Source organism: Staurois parvus, unplaced genomic scaffold, assembly GCF_062004578.1.
Source record: "Staurois parvus isolate SC_StPar_1 unplaced genomic scaffold, SC_StPar_1.0 ptg000388l, whole genome shotgun sequence".
Classification (NCBI taxonomy): Eukaryota; Metazoa; Chordata; class Amphibia; order Anura; family Ranidae; genus Staurois; species Staurois parvus.
This window is the reverse complement of record NW_028318184.1, coordinates 3292415-3310738: the sequence shown is the minus strand read 5'-3', so window position 1 is coordinate 3310738 and position 18324 is coordinate 3292415. Positions and strand designations below refer to the sequence as shown.

General features: G+C 41.9%; 1 protein-coding gene across 1 annotated transcript in view; it reads left to right on the top strand.

The window, feature by feature from the left end:
* The first annotated feature begins 17515 nt into the window (after positions 1-17515).
* Positions 17516-18324, top strand: part of FAM167A (family with sequence similarity 167 member A) — a 90511-nt gene continuing 89702 nt past the window's right edge. Inside the window, exon 1 of the mRNA XM_089685910.1 lies at positions 17516-17827. The gene's annotated coding sequence lies outside the window, so the exon portion shown is untranslated. The remainder of the gene's footprint in view (positions 17828-18324) is intronic.

Below are 18324 nucleotides of genomic sequence, written 5' to 3'. Positions count from 1 at the left end.
AATGTTTATGGGCCCCACCGTTGCTAGCAGAAGACAACAGCTACTATCACATCAAGAACTTTAAACATCAGAAAACTGAAGTCTCTAGATAAGCAACTTCTTCTTTTCTAAGGCCATTGTTATTCAAATTAGGATGCCTATACCTATTTTTGCCAGAGTACACAATTACATCTTTATTTGCATTCTCCGTTGTGGCGCAGTTGGTCAAGATGGACCTGATAAGTTGAAAAGCCTCTTCTTCCACCTCTTGATGCTGGTGTTGCAATTAAATAGTTGAATCCTACTACTTGTGATTATATAATCTGCAGAACGTTGCTTTTTGGTTATTTCTATTTTATCAGTGTCCTGCTTTTATGTGTTCACTGAGGTTGTGAACTCTAAACCTTTTTTCCGTGGTCTACTATTTGGAATGAGCCTAATATAGAGGTGTTACAAATGAATTGTGTCTCTTGCATTATCATTTCACACTGATGAAATATGTCTGAACCCAGTGTGTCAGAGGTGTCGGGAGGCTTGCAAGGTCAGAGCAACCACTGGGGACAAGCATTATCAAGCTGCCCCTGCGAAGGGGGGGGGTAGCGCTACACATCATAATGAACATGACAAAATGAAATTCCTCAATGAACAAATGCATCCGAAACGAAACTAAAATGAACTAACATGTCTTGTACATAGTGCATTGTGCATCATTTATCTTTCTCCTCAGTCTTGATTCGTCTCATCCTAAACCATCCCGCAGTGTAATGGATCAAAGTCACGGTTTCCTTTATGAACCAAGTTCATTTCCTGTCCTGAGGACCAGACATTTTTCCCTGCTCGTTGTCTTCTTGGGCTCCTCACTGCTTCATGAGTTCCCTTGCCTCTGGAGCCCTCCAGCCACTAGAAGTGTTGCCTCCACCAATAGGAAATGTCCACATCACACAGGCACCTGAAGAATAATCCCAGGAAGTAAGCAGAAAATAGGGAAGGTTTGACTGTGGCTTCAGGTATGTAAAATGGGCAGTCAGATAGGGGTTTTTTTTGCCATACCAGCGGTTACTTATAGTGTGGAAGTGGGATTGCTAATATTCTGTAGTTGGGCTTTAACTGCCAACACATTTCAAGTGACTTCAGAAACTGCTAACATGTTACAGGAGACTGTCTAAGCCTGCAAACATCTTATAGAGAATGTCAATGTCACAAAAAAAGTTACAAATTACCAACTTTACACATCAGCCAATAAACCAGTGCTTTCCCTTTGTAGGGTAAAACAGCAGGTCCAATATCCCAGCAGAACATATAGCCTTTCCTTTACTCGCTGCTGCTCCATTCAGCTGCATTTCAGCAATAGAAATATGTTGCTTTTGGGTATGAAGGACAGACTCGTGACAATGCTAGTGCTTGGGGATTGGCTCAGTACTATCACATGCGAATAGCAAGGCAATCACCAGTGTGTAAGCTCAGGCTGGAAATCCACTTCGAACTTTCACATTGCTTTTTCCCCACATTACATTCAAATGAATAGAGCACTGGCAGGAATGGAAAAAAGTAAAAGTATGCTGATGAAGATGAGAAGGGGAGGGTATTGTGTACCTACTGGTTTGCCCTGCATAAGCAAAACACAGGTAATTAAAAATCCCCCCCACACCGCCTCCTTAGATTTCCATAGGTCTATCAGCCTACTGCCAGCACTTCCATGAGCTGCATGTCATTCTCTCTGCTTGCTCCATTTGCTCTGGCTCTGTGCAATCCTTTTCAATGCAAAGAACCTGTCTCTTTTCATGAGTCTTTTCTGTACAATGCATTGCTCAACAAAAGGGGTGAAAGGACCACATTGCTTCTCCTTCCTCCTACAACTCCCAGTAAGTTTGGAGTGGCGGAATATATTTGGCTGATTATGGGGACACTGAGAGAAAGGTCAACAACCAGGGCACTTCTTCAGAAATCAGGACTTTAGGGAGATATAAATTCCAGTATTCTGGAAAGTCCCCTTATTCTGTCTAGTTTAGGAAATCAGAAAACTTGCTGAAGGTTTTAGACACTGTTAAAAGTTAACCCTAATGATCAACTTTTCCTATTTTCTCCCTTTTGATCTGTTGAATATAACAAATACTTTCAATTGTATACAGTGCCTTGAAAAAGAATTCATACCCCTTGAAATTTTCCACATTTTGTCATGACACAACCAAAAACGTGATTGTATTTTATTGGGATTTTATGTAATAGACCAACACAAAGTGGCACATAATTGTGAAGTGGAAGGGAAATGATAAATGGTTTTCAACATTTTTTACAAATACAGTTGCAAGAAAAAGTATGTGAACCCCTTGGGATTACGTGGAGTTTTGCATGAATTGGGCATAGGTTTAGGTGGACAGCCATGTCTTGGTAGGTTTGCAGCTGTGCTATACTTTTTCCATTTTCAGATGATGAATTGAACAGTGCTCCGTGAGATCTTCAAAGCTTGGGATATTATTTTATAACCTAACCTGCTTCTCTACAACTTTATCCCTGACCTGCCTGGTGTGTTCCTTGGCCTTCATGATGCCGTTTGTTCACTAATGTTCTGGGAACCTCAGAGGGATTCACAGAACAGCTGTATTTATATTGAGATTAAATTACACACAGGTGGACTCTATTTGCTAATTAGGTGACTTCTGAAGGCAATTGGATCCACTAGATTTTAGTTAGGGGTATCAGAGTAAAGGGGGCTGAATACAAATGCACGCCACACTTTTCATATACTTACAGTTGCAAGAAAAAGTATGTGAACCCCTTGGGATTACGTGGAGTTTTGCATGAATTGGGCATAAAATGTGCTCTGAACGTCATCTAAGTCACAACAATAGAAGAACACAGTCTGCTGAACATAATGCTACACAAACATTAGATGTTGCCATGGTTTAATTGCACATAACATGTAAACATTCACAGCACAGGGAGGAAAAAGTATGTGAGGCCCTAGGTTAATGACTTCTCCCAGAGCTAATTGGAGCCAGGAGTGAGCCAACCTTGACTCCAATCAGTGTGATGATATTGGATGTGTTGCTGACAGCTGTCCTGCCCTTAAAAAACACACACCTGTTTTGGGTTTACTTAAGCACTGTCTGATGTGAACCATGCCTTGCAGAAAAGAGCTCTCAGAAGACCTACGATCAAGAATTGTTGACTTGCATGAAGCTGGAAAGGGTTACAAAAGTATCTCCAAAAGCCTTGATGTCCCTGGTAAGACAGACTGTCTACAAAAGGAGAAAGTTTAGCACTGTTGCTACTCTCCCTAGGCGTGGTCATCCTGTAAAAATGACTGCAAGAGCACAGCGCAGAATGCTGCATGAGGTAAAGAAGAATCCCAGAGTGTCAGCTAAAGACCTACAGAAATCTCTGGCACACGCTAACATTTTTGTTGACACATCTACAATAAGGAAAACATTAAACAAGAATGGAGTACATGGGATAACACCACGGAGGAAGCCATTGCTGTCCAAAAAGAATATTGCAGCACGTTTGAAGTTTGCAAAAGAGCACCTGGATGTTCCACAGCACTACTGGCAAAATATACTGTGGATAGATGAAACCAAGATTGAGTTGTTTGGAAAGAACACAAAACACTATGTGTGGAGAAAAAAAGGCACAGCACACCAACATCAAAACCTCATCCCCACTGTAAAACATGGCGGAGGGAGCATCATGGTTTGGGGCTGCTTTGCTGCCTCAGGGCCTGGACGGATTGTTGTCATTGATGGGAAAATGAATTCCAGAGTTTATCAAGACATTTTGCAGGAAAACGTACGACCATCTGTCCGCCAACTGAAGCTCCGCAGAGGATGGGTGATGCAACAGGACAATGACCCAAAGCATACAAGTAATTCAACAAAACAATGGCTGCAACAGCACAGAATACACCTTCTGGAGTGGCCCAGTCAGAGTCCTGACCTCAACCCAATTGAAATGCTGTGGCATGACCTTCAGAGAGCGATTCACACCAGACATCTCAAGAATATTGCTACACTGAAACAGTTTTGTGAAGAGGAGTGGTCCAAAATTACTCCAGATCATTGTGCAGGTCTGATCTGCAACTACAGGAAACGTTTGGTTGAGGTTATTGCTGCCAAAGGAGGGTCAACCAGTTATTAAGTCCAAAGGTTCACATACTTTTTCCTCCCTGCACTGTGAATGTTTACATGTTATGTGCAATTAAACCATGGCAACATCTAATGTTTGTGTAGTATTATGTTCAGCAGACTGTGTTCTTCTATTGTTGTGACTTAGATGACGTTCAGAGCACATTTTATGCCCAATTCATGCAAAACTCCACGTAATCCCAAGGGGTTCACATACTTTTTCTTGCAACTGTAAGTATATGAAAAGTGTGGCGTGCATTTGTATTCAGCCCCCTTTACTCTGATACCCCTAACTAAAATCTAGTGGATCCAATTGCCTTCAGAAGTCACCTAATTAGCAAATAGAGTCCACCTGTGTGTAATTTAATCTCAATATAAATACAGCTGTTCTGTGAATCCCTCTGAGGTTCCCAGAACATTAGTGAACAAACGGCATCATGAAGGCCAAGGAACACACCAGGCAGGTCAGGGATAAAGTTGTAGAGAAGCAGGTTAGGTTATAAAATAATATCCCAAGCTTTGAAGATCTCACGGAGCACTGTTCAATTCATCATCTGAAAATGGAAAAAGTATAGCACAGCTGCAAACCTACCAAGACATGGCTGTCCACCTAAACTGACAGGCCGGGCAAGGAGAGCATTAATCAGAGAAGCAGCCAAGAGGCCCATGGTAACTCTGGAGGAGCTGCAGAGATCCACAGCTCAAGTGGGAGAATCTGTCCACAGGACAACTATTAGTTGTACACTCTACAAATCTGGCTTTTATGAAAGAGTGGCAAGAAGAAAGCCATTGTTAAAAGAAAGTCCCGTTTGCAGTGTGCAAAAAGCCATGTGGGGGACACAGCAAACGTGGAAGAAGGTGATCTGGTCAGATGAGACCAAAATGGAACTTTTTGGCCTAAAAGCAACACGCTATGTGTGGCAGAAATCTAACACTGCACATCACCCTGAACACATCATCCCCAGGGACAGGGAAGCTGGTCAGAGTTGATGGGAAGATCGATGGAACCAAATACAGGGCAATCTAATAAAACCTGCAAACACCATTGCGGAGGTTCACCTTCCAGCAGGACAACGACCCTAAACATACAGCCAGAGCTACAATGGAATGGTTTGGATCAAAGCATATTCATGTGTTAGAATGGCCCAGTCAAAGTCCAGACCTAAATCCAATTGAGAATCTGTGGCAAGACTTGAAAATTGCTGTTCACAGACACTCTCCATCCAATCTGACAGAGCTGGAGATATTTTGCAAAGAAGAATGGGCAAAAATGTCCCTCTCTAGATGTGCAAAGCTGGTAGAGACATCCCCAAAAAGACTTACAGCTGTACAGTGAAAGGTGGTTCTACAAAATATTGACTCAGGGAGGCTGAATACAAATGCATGTCACACATTTCACATATTTACTTGTAAAAAATGTTGAAAAGCATTTATCATTTTCCTTCCACTTCACAATTATGTGCCACTTTGTGTTGGTCTATCACATAAAATCCCAATAAAATACATTTATATTTTTAACTGTAACATGACAAAATGTGGAAAATTTCAAGGGGTATGAATACTTTTTCAAGGCACTGTATTTATCTGTTCTATACCTGATGATCCTGCCAGAAATGTTATGAGCTGATAACTTCCTGTGCTCTCCACCCTTTTCTCAAGGAAGGGGTGGGGGTTAATGGATGAGAGGCAGGGCAGACAATGAGAGTACCAGAGCACGCAGGGTAGTACACCCATCAATGTCATGCATTAGAAGTGAGGGAGGGCGGCACACTACCTCATCTTCGCCTGGGCATTGTAGAACCCTGTTCCAGCACTAGGACCAAAACTCAGAGAATCAGTCAATACAGAGAAAAGACCTTCAAGCCAGACTGGCACTCTGTACTTTTCAGACTGTACCACAGCTTCAGTACAGCAAAGGTACACTTTGAATGAGCTACCAGAACTTCCTGTAATGTCCAGGGGCGTATTTACCACAAGGCAAACAAGGCACTGGCCTATGGCGGCAGTTTTCAGGGAAGGCAGCACCTCCCCCCAGAAAAAGGGATGAAAGAAGGGACACGCACGCTATGGGAACCAGGTGGGATCCGAGAGAGTCTGCGAGCTGCTTGTTGGTGTATGTACAGCCTGACTCTCATTCCTGGGGATATCCACCGGCAGTAGCTTCTATCCAGATCTCCAAGACCCTCTGCAGCAGCAAAGTCTCACCTCTGGTGCTCCAGTCCAGGTAATCACCTTCCTGATTCACTTCCTGTGAATATACCCTCCAGCAGGAAGCTTCAGGCACCAGACCTGGGACCCTCTCTAGCACACCACACCCTCTCCAGGTAGCAGGTCTAGGAGGACAGAGCAGACAGTAGCACATACCTCCTCACCAGAGAGGCTGGGAGGCAAGTGAGTTTTCCCAGGTCACGTCCAATATGTATGTCCTTTCCCAGGATGCTTTACCGGCAATACACAGTCCAGGTAAACACCTTCCTGTTTCACTTCCTGTGGATATAACCTTCAGCAGGAAGCTTCAGGCACCAGACCTGGGCCCCTTTCCAGCACACCACACCCTCCCCAGGTAGCAAGTCTAGGAGGACAGAGCAGACAGTAGCACATACCTCCTCACCAGAGAGAGGCTGGGAGGCAAGTGAATTTTCCCAGGTCACGTCCAATATGTATGTCCTTTCCCAGTATGCTTTACTGGCAATACATTTCACTCCCATGACTTCAATTACCACCTCTATGCCAACGACACCCAAATTTACCTCTCCACCCCCCACCTCACCCCCTCACTCACTGCCCACATCGCCCACCTCCTAAACGACATATCAGACTGGATGTCGCTCCATTTCCTCAAACTTAACCTATCCAAAACCGAGCTCCTGGTCTTCCCCCACCCCGCGCCCCCCCCCCCATCCACTCCATCACTACTAACAATGCCACCATCTCTCCCACCCCACACGCCAAAGTCCTGGGTGTCACCCTGGACTCCCACCTCTCCTTCCTACCCCACATCCAACTGCTATCTAGATCTTGCAGGCTCCACCTCCGCAACATCTCCAAGATACGCACATTCCTCACCCCAGACACCACCAAACAACTCGTACACTCCCTCATCATCTCACGCCTGGACTACTGCAACTCCCTTCTCACTGGCCTACCCAAACGAACGCTATCCGCACTCCAGTCGATCCTAAACTCAGCGGCCAGATTCATCCACCTCACCAAGCGCTCCACATCTGCCTCCCCCCTCTGCCAATCCCTTCATTGGCTCCCGATTGCCCAACGCATGAAGTTCAAGCTGCTAACCCTGACCTACAAGGCCATTCACAATGCCGCCCCGAACTACATAACTGACCTGATACCCAGATACTACCATACCCGTGCCCTCCTCTCCTCACAGGACCTCCTGCTCTCTAGCTCCCTGGTCTCCCCCTCCCATGTCCGATTGCAGGACTTCTCCAGGACTTCCCCCATCCTCTGGAACCCCCTACCCCAATCCATCAGACTGTCACCTACCCTCCTCACCTTCAGGCGCGCCCTGAAAACCCTCCTCTTCAGGCAAGCCTACCCCAACCTCACCTAACACCCAACCTCACCTAACAACTAACCCCCTCCATTCCTCCCACCACTCCATCCCCCACAGCCATCTCCTCCTGTACCACCTTCCCCTCCCTCCTAGACTGTAAGCTCGAAAGAGCAGGGCCCTCGAACCCCTCGTGTATTGTATTGTTACTGTCTTGTCACATGTTATGTCCCCCTTGCCACTGTTCAGCGCTGAGCATACCCTTTGGCTCTATATAAATACTGTATAATAATAATAATAGTGATTGGCCAGGGAGACATAAATATTCAGAACTCAGGTTCATAAATCCTCTTATGCTATTGCCAGAGACACTCCCCAAAAACAGGCAGAAGCAAACAATAAGGGCTCATGTACACTGCAGCTGATAAACTCATGTTTAGTAGCTGTTCAACGTTTTTTTCAGCAGCCCCTGAACTCTCCCTAATGTTTTCCTATGTTTTCATGTACACATCGTCATTTACAGTCATTTACAGGCATTTGAGTTTACAGTCTTTTTTTTAACGCAAAAAACAAGCGTTCAGCAGATGATTTTATCAGCGTTTCAAACGCAAAATGCTTGTAAACGTGGCTAAACGTGGCAAATAGCGTTTATAAGCGTTTGTGTTTGAAAATTTTTTTTAACTCTTCCAGTTCCCGATGCTGTCCAGAGCCATTTTTCATCATGAAAAATGCATGCAAAGCATTCTCAAGGTACTCAAATGGGAAAAACACTAATCACAGGATGTTCCTACCAAGCTTGTCACACATTGTAATGACCAATTCACACCTCAGACCTCTCCCACCCTTGGAAACAAAAGATATGTTAATGACCATTCACACCTCAAATTCCTCATGAAGACCCCCTTCCAGGTGGCCTTAATCACTCCCTCCACCAGACACCTTTCCCACCCTTGGAAACAAAAGAAATGTTAATGAGTAACTCACACCTAAGATAATCTCAACACATACTGCTCTCTCTGCTTCTACTCTCTGTATTTCTCTGAAACAGTCTGAAATAGTTAATAATTTACCACTTTTCAGTGCATTCTGGGCATTTGGGAGGTTCTCCTGTGCTTATCTTTAAAAAACACTTCTAAACGCAAACGCACATATACGCGCATAAATGCGTTATGCAAACACAGCTAAACAGACATTTTTTAACCTACGTTTTCCAGCAGTCAGTTTCCATCGTTCAGAAGTGTGCCGTGTACATGGGGCCTAAGACTGCAATTAATAAAAAGTAAATTCGTGCTGATCCTTTTATACTAATCAAATATTAAGCAGTTACTTGTGCAACTGTGATACCAGTCAAAACCATAAATACAATAAAAAGCAGCGTTATAATAAATCATATAATCGTCAAAAAATATAAACAAAGTGCAAATCTGATAAGAGCATATATATAAAGTCTGTATAAAATCATGGATCCTAAAAGAAAAAAAATGCATTCAGAACACGATTAATCAGAAATGTGAACACAGCCCAACCATAAGTGAACGTGCTTCAGAAAACGCTGCCCACTGCACAATGTGTGTAAAAGATCGTGTCATAAAAAAGCTGTGATTCAGGAAAGATCAGAATCCATTGCTAAGTGCACCTCGCTGTCAAACACCTCTTACAAGGTAAGATGGACCATTAAATTATAAATGGTCAAATCGCCAATTAAATTCCATCCATGAATTCCACTGGCTCCACAAGAAGTTCTCCACAGCAGGATCCCATTAGCAGTGGAAATAAAAATACATTTCCATTGTGTAGTATATATAAAAAGGCTTCCCACCATTTATTTAGGCTACCAAAAGAATCCCCATACAACATGGAAACCTCGAAGCATGCAAGGTGTGCAAATGGCAAAAAATTTAAACCAACAAAAGATAAAAATAGCAGGCTGATTGCTGCAATGTGACAAAACACCAATCAACATCAGCTGCGAGCCTGATGACGTTATGTACAGGCCACCCCCGATGCGTTTCGTCAGAATGACATCTTTGGGGGACAGGTTGTTAAACAATAACACTGAGCATAGGGAAAACCTGAAGAAAGCTGATCTATCAGTCCATGCTCAGGCTGATTACAACCCAGCAACATTAACCAGGTCAGCTCTTTGGACGTATGTTCCTGTAATCACAGTAGCAGCCAGCAGCTTGTGTGTTTTTTGTTCTGTCAGCTCCCAGATTGAACATGAAAGTAATGGGGCAGCTCTATAGCTGCTGATCACTTTCACGAAGCCTGCAGGACATGCCCCCTGCCGATGCCCTCCCCTCATCCTTGGTTCCCAGGATCTCTGCTCTTACCAGAGCCCGGGAACACAACTAGGGGAGGTAGAGCATTGCGAGACAGAGGTAAATCCATGCCTCAAGCTCACATCCAAACAGTTAACCTGGAAGTGATGTCAATTCCAGTTTCAGATGCACCCTTTCCTGGCCAGTACAGCCAGGGGACACATCTAAGCTGATCTGTGCTTAGCTGGATGGTGTGAAGGGCAGGGGAGTCATTGGGGTCTATTAGACCCCTAATGTCTCCATACAGTGTACCTGTCAACTGCCCAGTACGATCACATAGGCGTTTGTTAACCCCTTGTGATAGTAATCAAGTTAAAAAAAAAAGAAAAGAAAAATGTTTTAAAAATAAAATTATAATAAAATATATTAAAATAAAAAAAATTGCTGTAACTCCCATTGCCCACGTGAGCAAAGGCAAGCCCAGGGTGTGCACGCTTATGTAAACTGCTGCCGCATCACACATGTTTGCATTTAATAAACAGTTTGGTCGCCTTGTTTGCTGATTGCTTCTTGGTTATCCTCAGCTGTTTTTAACTGAGAGGCAGTTGTTCTACCTTGACTTCTTCAGATGCACCTCCTTGGGAAATATATCCATGTTATCAAATTCCATTTAATTATATCTTTGCATACTTCTGTAAATATTAAGAGTGGATTCCAGTGTATTGATTTCATTACATGTTCTCCCAAAGAAGGATTTCTGAAATGCCTTGAGCCTATATGTGAATTATGTTTGGAATGTATACATGTTGTGAACCTCTAGCAAAGAGTATTTTGATATGTTTTGTACAGTATATGTTTTAAATAGGAAAAAAATGGTTTACATAAAGTCCTGACCAGGGGCGGACTGACCATTTGGAAACTTGGGCACTGCCCAAGGGCCTGGGGTCAGTAGGGGCCCCCATGAGATGCCCCTGGTACCTTTTTCATAGGCTTTTTTGAGTTTGGGCAAGGACACAGGGGCCCCATGATCCCCTATTGCCCGGGGGCCCCATGAGTTGTCAGTCCGCCCCTGGTCCTGACCATGACTGCAAATGGTGTTACAGTATATATGATATTTAGGGACATGGACATATAGCACACACCGTCTGGGTTTTCAACTGCTTATAGGTCTCAAATCTTATTACATTTTAGGGGATAGTTCCTATTCCCATAAATCTCTTTTTCATAAGGGATAATCTGATTACCTGATGATTTCCACTGAGCTACAATAAGGGAAGGATTTATACATTTAATAGCAAATTTAGTAACAAAGTTTCATGCAAGAATATTATAGTATATTGTGGCCAATATTCTTTGCTTAGTTTAGCAAATAAACAAACATGAGGTGTGCAGGGGGTTGCAGTAAGGTGGTGAGCACAGTAGACCATGCCAGTTACCATTACTATTTTGTTATTTAACCACTTCCTGACCGTGCTATAGCCAAATGACGGTTACAGCGTGGTCGTCCAGTTCTGGTAGAGCGTCTATTGATGTCCTCCCAGAACAGCGCCCATCCCTCCCATGCACCCCAGCGACTTTCTGTGATCGTGTTCTTTGGACACAGCTGATCACATGACATGTTAAAGGGCCAATCACAGTGGCCTTTTACCACGTGATTATCTGTGCCTAATCACAGCTGATCACCATGTAAACACACTTGCTGGGTATAAGCAGTATTTTCCTCACACTGTCACAATATGAGGAAAGTACTGCCAATAACCGGCAAGTCTGAAAGGAGACAACTACACTGATAATCAGGGGACTGATTATCAGTGCCCTGATTATCAGTGCAGCCCCATAAGTGCCCATCAGTGCAGCAAATCTGTGCCTGTCAGTACTGCCAATCTGTGCTCATCAGTGCCGCCAGTCAGGGACACCTGTCAGTGCCAACTGTCAGTTCCGCCTGTCAGTGCCCTTCAGTGCTGCCTATTAGGGCCCATCAGTGACGCCTATCAGTGCCCATCATTGCTGCCTATCAGTGTCACATATAAGTGTAGCTTTATCTGCCTCCTCACCAATGCCCACCAGTGCCACCTCATCAGTGCTCATCAGTGCAGCCTCATCAACATGCATCAGTGAAGGAGAAAAATTACCTGTTTGAAAAATTTTAGAAACTAAGAAAAAATTTTTGTTTTCCAAATTTTCAGTCTTTTTTCGTTTCAGTAAAAGATGAAATACCCAATGGTGATTAAATACCAACAAAAGGAAGCTCTATTTATGAGAAAAAAATTAGAAACATTTTATATTGGTACAGTGTTGCGTGACCGCGCAATTGTCATTCAAAGAGCGACAGTACTGAAAGCTGAAAATTTGCCTGGGCAAGAAAGAGGTAAAAGTGCCTGGTAGACAAGTGGTTAATATCTGACATGTACCTGAGTACTGAGCAGTTGATATTTTAGTACATATTTTTCTTCTTCTACGCTGACACACAAAACTAACATCAGTTGAAATAAAAAAGTGAACAAACAAAAGTGAAGCAAACAAGGGTGTAACACATGATCCTCCTCCGAAGAGAAAGAGCCCTAACGCTGAACCCCCGTGTGCAAGACTCCTGATGGGGAAACAGTACCCATTCTTCAGGGGACCTGCTGAAGCGAAGTATACCCAAGAACTAGAGTTGGGTTCTTCAAGGAGAACCCCTATGAGTGGAGGATAAACTGACCACATGCCTCACCTTCAAGACTTTCAGGGAAGTCTGAGGACCTACACCCTACTAATCATGTGAAATCGTGTGAGATTTTAGTACATATTGTTACCCCTGAGGAAGATGCTATTTGCAATAAAACATGTTGGGTCATCTAGGGTTGGCTTTTGGCTTGTGCCAGTAAAGATAGTGATGCCACTTTTGGAGAGCAATTTTATATAGTAGCTACCTATTAGAATAAACTAGGGGGTATATGATATGTGGTATGTCGCATGAAAGAGGGTAGTGGCAAGCATTCTTTTGGAAGGTTATTGATCCTCAAGCATTTTGCACATAATGAATTCAATTTCTTCAACTACCACATAGAGATCCTCAAAATACTCCATAGATATGCTGCCGGGTTAATTGGCTCCTGTCTAAATTGTCCCTAGTATGTGTATGCATAAACGTGAGTTAGTGACCTTAGATTGTAAGTAGAGATGAGCGAATTATTCAAAAATTCGATTTGGCTGATTCGCCGAATTTGCGGCAGAAATTCGATTCGATGCGAATTTATTCGCTGCGAATTTAACTTATTAAAAGGGTTTCTAGGCTTCAGAGAGCCTTTATATTAGTGCAGAACACTGTACCTTTAATTTAAATGCCCTTGGAGTCTGCTGGGGAAGAGAAATAATACTGTCAGTCAGTATGACATGCAGATGAGTGCCGTCGATCTTAGAATCACCGCACACTTCACTCATTTGGGCAGTCACGGGGCACGACGAAGAAGAAGAAGAAGATGAAGAAGATGAAGAAGAAGAAGAAGATAAAGAAGATGAAGAAGATGAAGATGAAGATGAAGAAGAAGAAGAAGAAGAAGAAGAAGAAGAATGAGAAGAAGAAGAAGAAGAAGAATGAGAAGAAGAAGAAGAAGAATGAGAAGAAGAAGAATGAAAAGAAGAAGAAGAAGAATGAAAAGAAGAAGAAGAATGAAAAGAAGAAGAAGAAGAATGAAAAGAAGAAGAAGAAGAATGAAAAGAAGAATGAAAAGAAGAAGAAGAAGAATGAAAAGAAGAAGAAGAAAAATGAAAAGAAGAATGAAAAGAAGAAGAAGAAGAATGAAATGAAGAAGAAGAAGAATGAAAAGAAGAAGAGAAGGAATGAAAAGAAGAATGAGAAGAAGAATAAGAAGAAGAAGAAGAAGAATGAAAAGAAGAAGAAGAAGAATGAAAAGAAGAATGAGAAGAAGAAGAATGAAAAGAAGAATAAGAAGAAGAAGAAGAATGAAAAGAAGAAGAAGAAGAATGAAAAGAAGAATGAAAAGAAGAAGAAGAAGAATGAAAAGAAGAAGAAGAAGAATGAAAAGAAGAAGAAGAATGAGAAGAAGAAGAAGAATGAGAAGAAGAAGAAGAAGAAGTAGGATGAGGATGAAGAAGAAGAAGAAGAAGAAGTAGGATGAGGATGAAGAAGAAGAAGAAGAAGAAGTAGGATGAGGATGAAGAAGAAGAAGAAGTAGGATGAGGATGAAGAAGAAGAAGAAGAAGTAGTAGGATGAGGATGAAGAGGAGAAGAGGAAGAAGAAGAATGAGGATGAAGAAGAAGAAGAAGAAGTAGGATGAGGATGAAGAAGAAGAAGAAGAAGAAGAAGAAGTAGGATGAGGATGAAGAAGAAGAAGAAGTAGGATGAGGATGAAGAAGAAGAAGAAGAAGGATGAGGATGAAGAAGAAGAAGAAGAAGAAGAAGAAGAAGTAGGATGAGGATGAAGAAGAAGAAGTAGGATGAGGATGAAGAAGAATTCCATTCCAGCAAAAAGTGTATCTGCAGAGAGCTCCGCTATTTCTGACAGTTCTCTGACAGTTCCTTCACATTTACAGCGGTTGAAACATTGTATCTATTTGTTTCCGAATAAAAACATCTGTATCCTAAATGGAAACAAATAGATACAATGTTTCAACAGCTGTAAATGTGAAGGAACTGTCAGAGAACTGTCATAAATAGCGGAGCTCTCTGCAGGGACACTTTTTGCCGGCTGTAGAAGGGATGAAAATCGGCCGATCGGGAAAAATTCGATTCGCGCATCCGAAGTTTGCTAATATTCGGATTGGATGCGAATCGAATTTTTCCTAAAATTCGAAAGGAATTCCACTTCGCCAGGTTCGATTCGCTCATCTCTAATTGTAAGCTCCCTGAGGGCAGGGACTAATGTGAATGTACAATATATACAGTATAAAATTGTCATCGCTAGATAAAACCCTGTACCAGGGGCGGACTGACCATTTGGAAACTCGGGCACTGCCTGAGGGCCCAGGGTCAGTAGGGGACCCCATGTGATGCCCCTGGTACCTTTTTCATAGGCTTTTTTGAGTTTGGGCAAGGACTCAGGGGCCCCATGATTCCCTATTGCCCGGGGGCCCCATGAGTTGTCAGTCCGCCCCTGACCTGTACTAAGAAAAAAATAAAACAAAATAAATAAGGTAAGACTACAGTTAAGAAAAGATTTCATGTTACTATTGCTAAAATAATGAACATGCTGGTACCACTTCCCAGTTGACAATAAATTAGGTACAATGTGTAAAAGACAAAAATAAATGTAGGTTTTATTGGTAATTTACTTAAGATGTATAAAAGTTGTAAAGATATTATCTCTGATGGGGTTGACATGCTAGTGAGCTATTCATGTGACATCCATTACACAGTATTTAGTTTATAGTAGCCACCTACTGCCAGAATTCAGATATATTCTGACAACCTCAAAAGATGAAATCTGTCTAGGGTTCATCACATTGTATATATCTGGAGGTAACCATACTTTCCATTTTGTGCAGTCAAACAGGTAATAGGTGCACTTTAACCACTTCAACTGTTTGGATATATGTCCAGAGAAAGAAGGGTTAAGCACAAATCCGTGGCTGCTCATTTTGTTCAGCTAACTTCTGTATGTAAAGTAAATGTGATCCAGGCTGCTGTAAAGCTATCTGATCACTTTACAGTGTGGGCAGTGCACTCTCCCCCCCTCCGTGGTTACTGGGCTACTCTGCTCCGAGCGATTAAGGATCAAGAACAGGAGGAGACCAAGGAACATCCATTCCTCAGTGAAGGCTGCCAGAAGCAACAATGTTTTTGTCACTTTTGGTTGCAAAGCTGCAACTTCCCAGCTGATCTGTGTTTGATTAGCTGCTTTGGAGGGTAGAGAAAACAATGGGGTCTAATATGCTCCTAGTGTCTCCATAAAGAACACCTGTCACCTATCCAATGTTACCATTTGGGAGTTTGTTAACCCCCTTGTGATAGCAATCAGGTTAAATAAAAAAAAAAGACATTTAAACAAAATTATAATAAAATGTATTATAAAAACAAAAAATAAACGTAATCCTGTTGCCTTGCACACGCCCACAAATGCAAAGGTGTACACAAAGGTATGTAAACGACGACTGCAGCACACATGGAAGTATCAACGTGAATGTCAGAGTGAGAGCAATAATTCTAGCACAATAGCTCACAGTTAAATCTAAAATGATGAGCAGTAAAGGCTTTTAACGTTTCAGCTGTAGAGATTTTTGGTTACTGTAATTTTTTGCGATATCACAAGGGCAAGCACTTTTAAGACTTGACATGTTTGGTATCTATTTACTTGCTGCAATCCCATCTTTTATATTTTACCAAAAAATTGGGTATTATATTGTGTGTGCTTGCAATAAATTCATTTTGCTATATTTACTCCTGAAAATATGGTTTGATAAACAGTTGCCAACTATCGTGCAACATAAAAAAATCACAACTACTTTCTTTCAGTAAATGTATACAGTAATGTTCTGGAGGGTTTATGTAATTTTATAGCCAAAAATGCAGATTTTGATATGTGTGCAAAAAAATGTTCTAGAGCCAAAGTGGTTAATATTTAGATATCTAAACAACGCCCCTTGAGGGTTAGGGACTGATGTAAATGTACTATATATATATGTAAAGCGCTGCGTAAATTGACGGCACTATATAAGTACCTGTAATAAATAAATAAATAAATGATAAACGTAACTCGGTATCCTCAAAATATATCTGCAACCCAGTGAAAAAGTCACTAAAGAAAAGTCCCACTTTCACCCTTGAAAGTATAAATTATTTGCAAAAACTTTCTTAGTGTCCATATAATAAAATTGAAAATCCATAAATCTGTTTTTCAAATGTAAACGTGCGGTGTAAATCCAGTAAGTGCTTTGTACCTCAAAATTTAAAGAAAACTCAATAGTGCATTATGTACACAAAAAAATTCAAATAACCCCAAATTAATTATCACAAACAAAATAAATAAATTTCATGCAAACCTCAAAATTTGTGACAAATTGCGGAAATACGTGAAAGTAAATAAATCCAAAGGAGGGTGCGGATACAAATCTGCTGGAACCTTGTGGGAAAGGAAGTATTGGGGGATCAGAAGTTACCCACAAGGTTCCAGCAGATTCGTATCTGCACCCTTCTTTGGATTTATTTAAAAGGCTGGCTTACTTATTTTGGTAAGGGTATGCTATACAGCCACAGTAGATGTGTACACTGAGTGTTCACTAAAGTATTATACAGAGAAGTGGTTCACTATCACGTGTTTTCACGAGTTATCACGTGTTTCCACGATTTGTCACAAATTTTGTGGTTTGCATGAAATTTATATATTTTGTTTGGCATAATTCATTTTGGGTTATTTGAATTTTTTGTGAAGATAATCCACTATTGAGTTTTCTTTTAATTTTGAGGTACAAAGCACTTACTGGATTTACACGGCAAGTTTAAATTTGAAGAACAGATTTATGGATTTTCAATTTTATTATTATATGGACACTAAGAAAGTTTTTGCAAATAAAAATAAATAAACTCTGCTATTTTAGAAGAGCGTTCACGTAGACTTGAGTTCTTCTTTATGATAGACCAGCAAACATGGCGGGCGATAGGACCCACGCATCGCCCTGCCTCTGCAGGAAGGTAGCCTAGATGTGTCCTCAGCCCTGTGGATGAAAAGGAGAGAGAAGCTGCGCTGGAATAGCTCTGTCGTCTCCTGGCAACTGTCCTGACGCAACAAAAAAAGTCATTTGGAAAAAAAGAAAAAAAGAAAAGAGAGGGACAGAGAAAATGGGGAGGCACAGCCCAGAGTGAATGCAGACAAGACACAGCAGCCAGTATGCACAATGACCTGCAGGTTGGGAGGAGATGCAGACAGTAACATCTGTGCAGCAAGAAGACTACAAGAAACAGAAGCTGGGACTGGTTCAATGTGACTCCAGGAGCCTCCCTGTCTGACCCTTTCTGGTATGTGTTGTCTGGCCTGTTTTCCCAATGCACCTGTGTATGACAGCTGTGTCCTACCATAGAGGTCAGGTCAGGCATTGTTATAGTAATCATCATGAGATCGAAGGATAGCATTCACAAACGAGGTGCACAGAGCGCCTGTGACGTTCAAAGTGCACAGAGCGACCAATCACCTAGCACTTCATTGTGGTCAGCTCGTGAAAGATACTGTCTGGTTGGTAGAGGTTACTGAGCTTTGGACGTTGCTCTTGTCTTACCATATAACTCGAGTTGTGCTACTGTAAGTTGATAATATTGAATTACGCCTGCCACCTGAACAGACATTAGTATAAAAAATATGGCCCATATATTTACTAGGGCAGTTTTTCTCAGTCTTTTTGGCCCAGGGGAACCCTAAAAATAGTTTTTGTCTTAGGAAATCCATGCTGAAACCAATTCATTGGGTGTCAGTGTGAAAATGCACCTTACATTGGTGGCCATTGAGAAGAAAGCCCTCG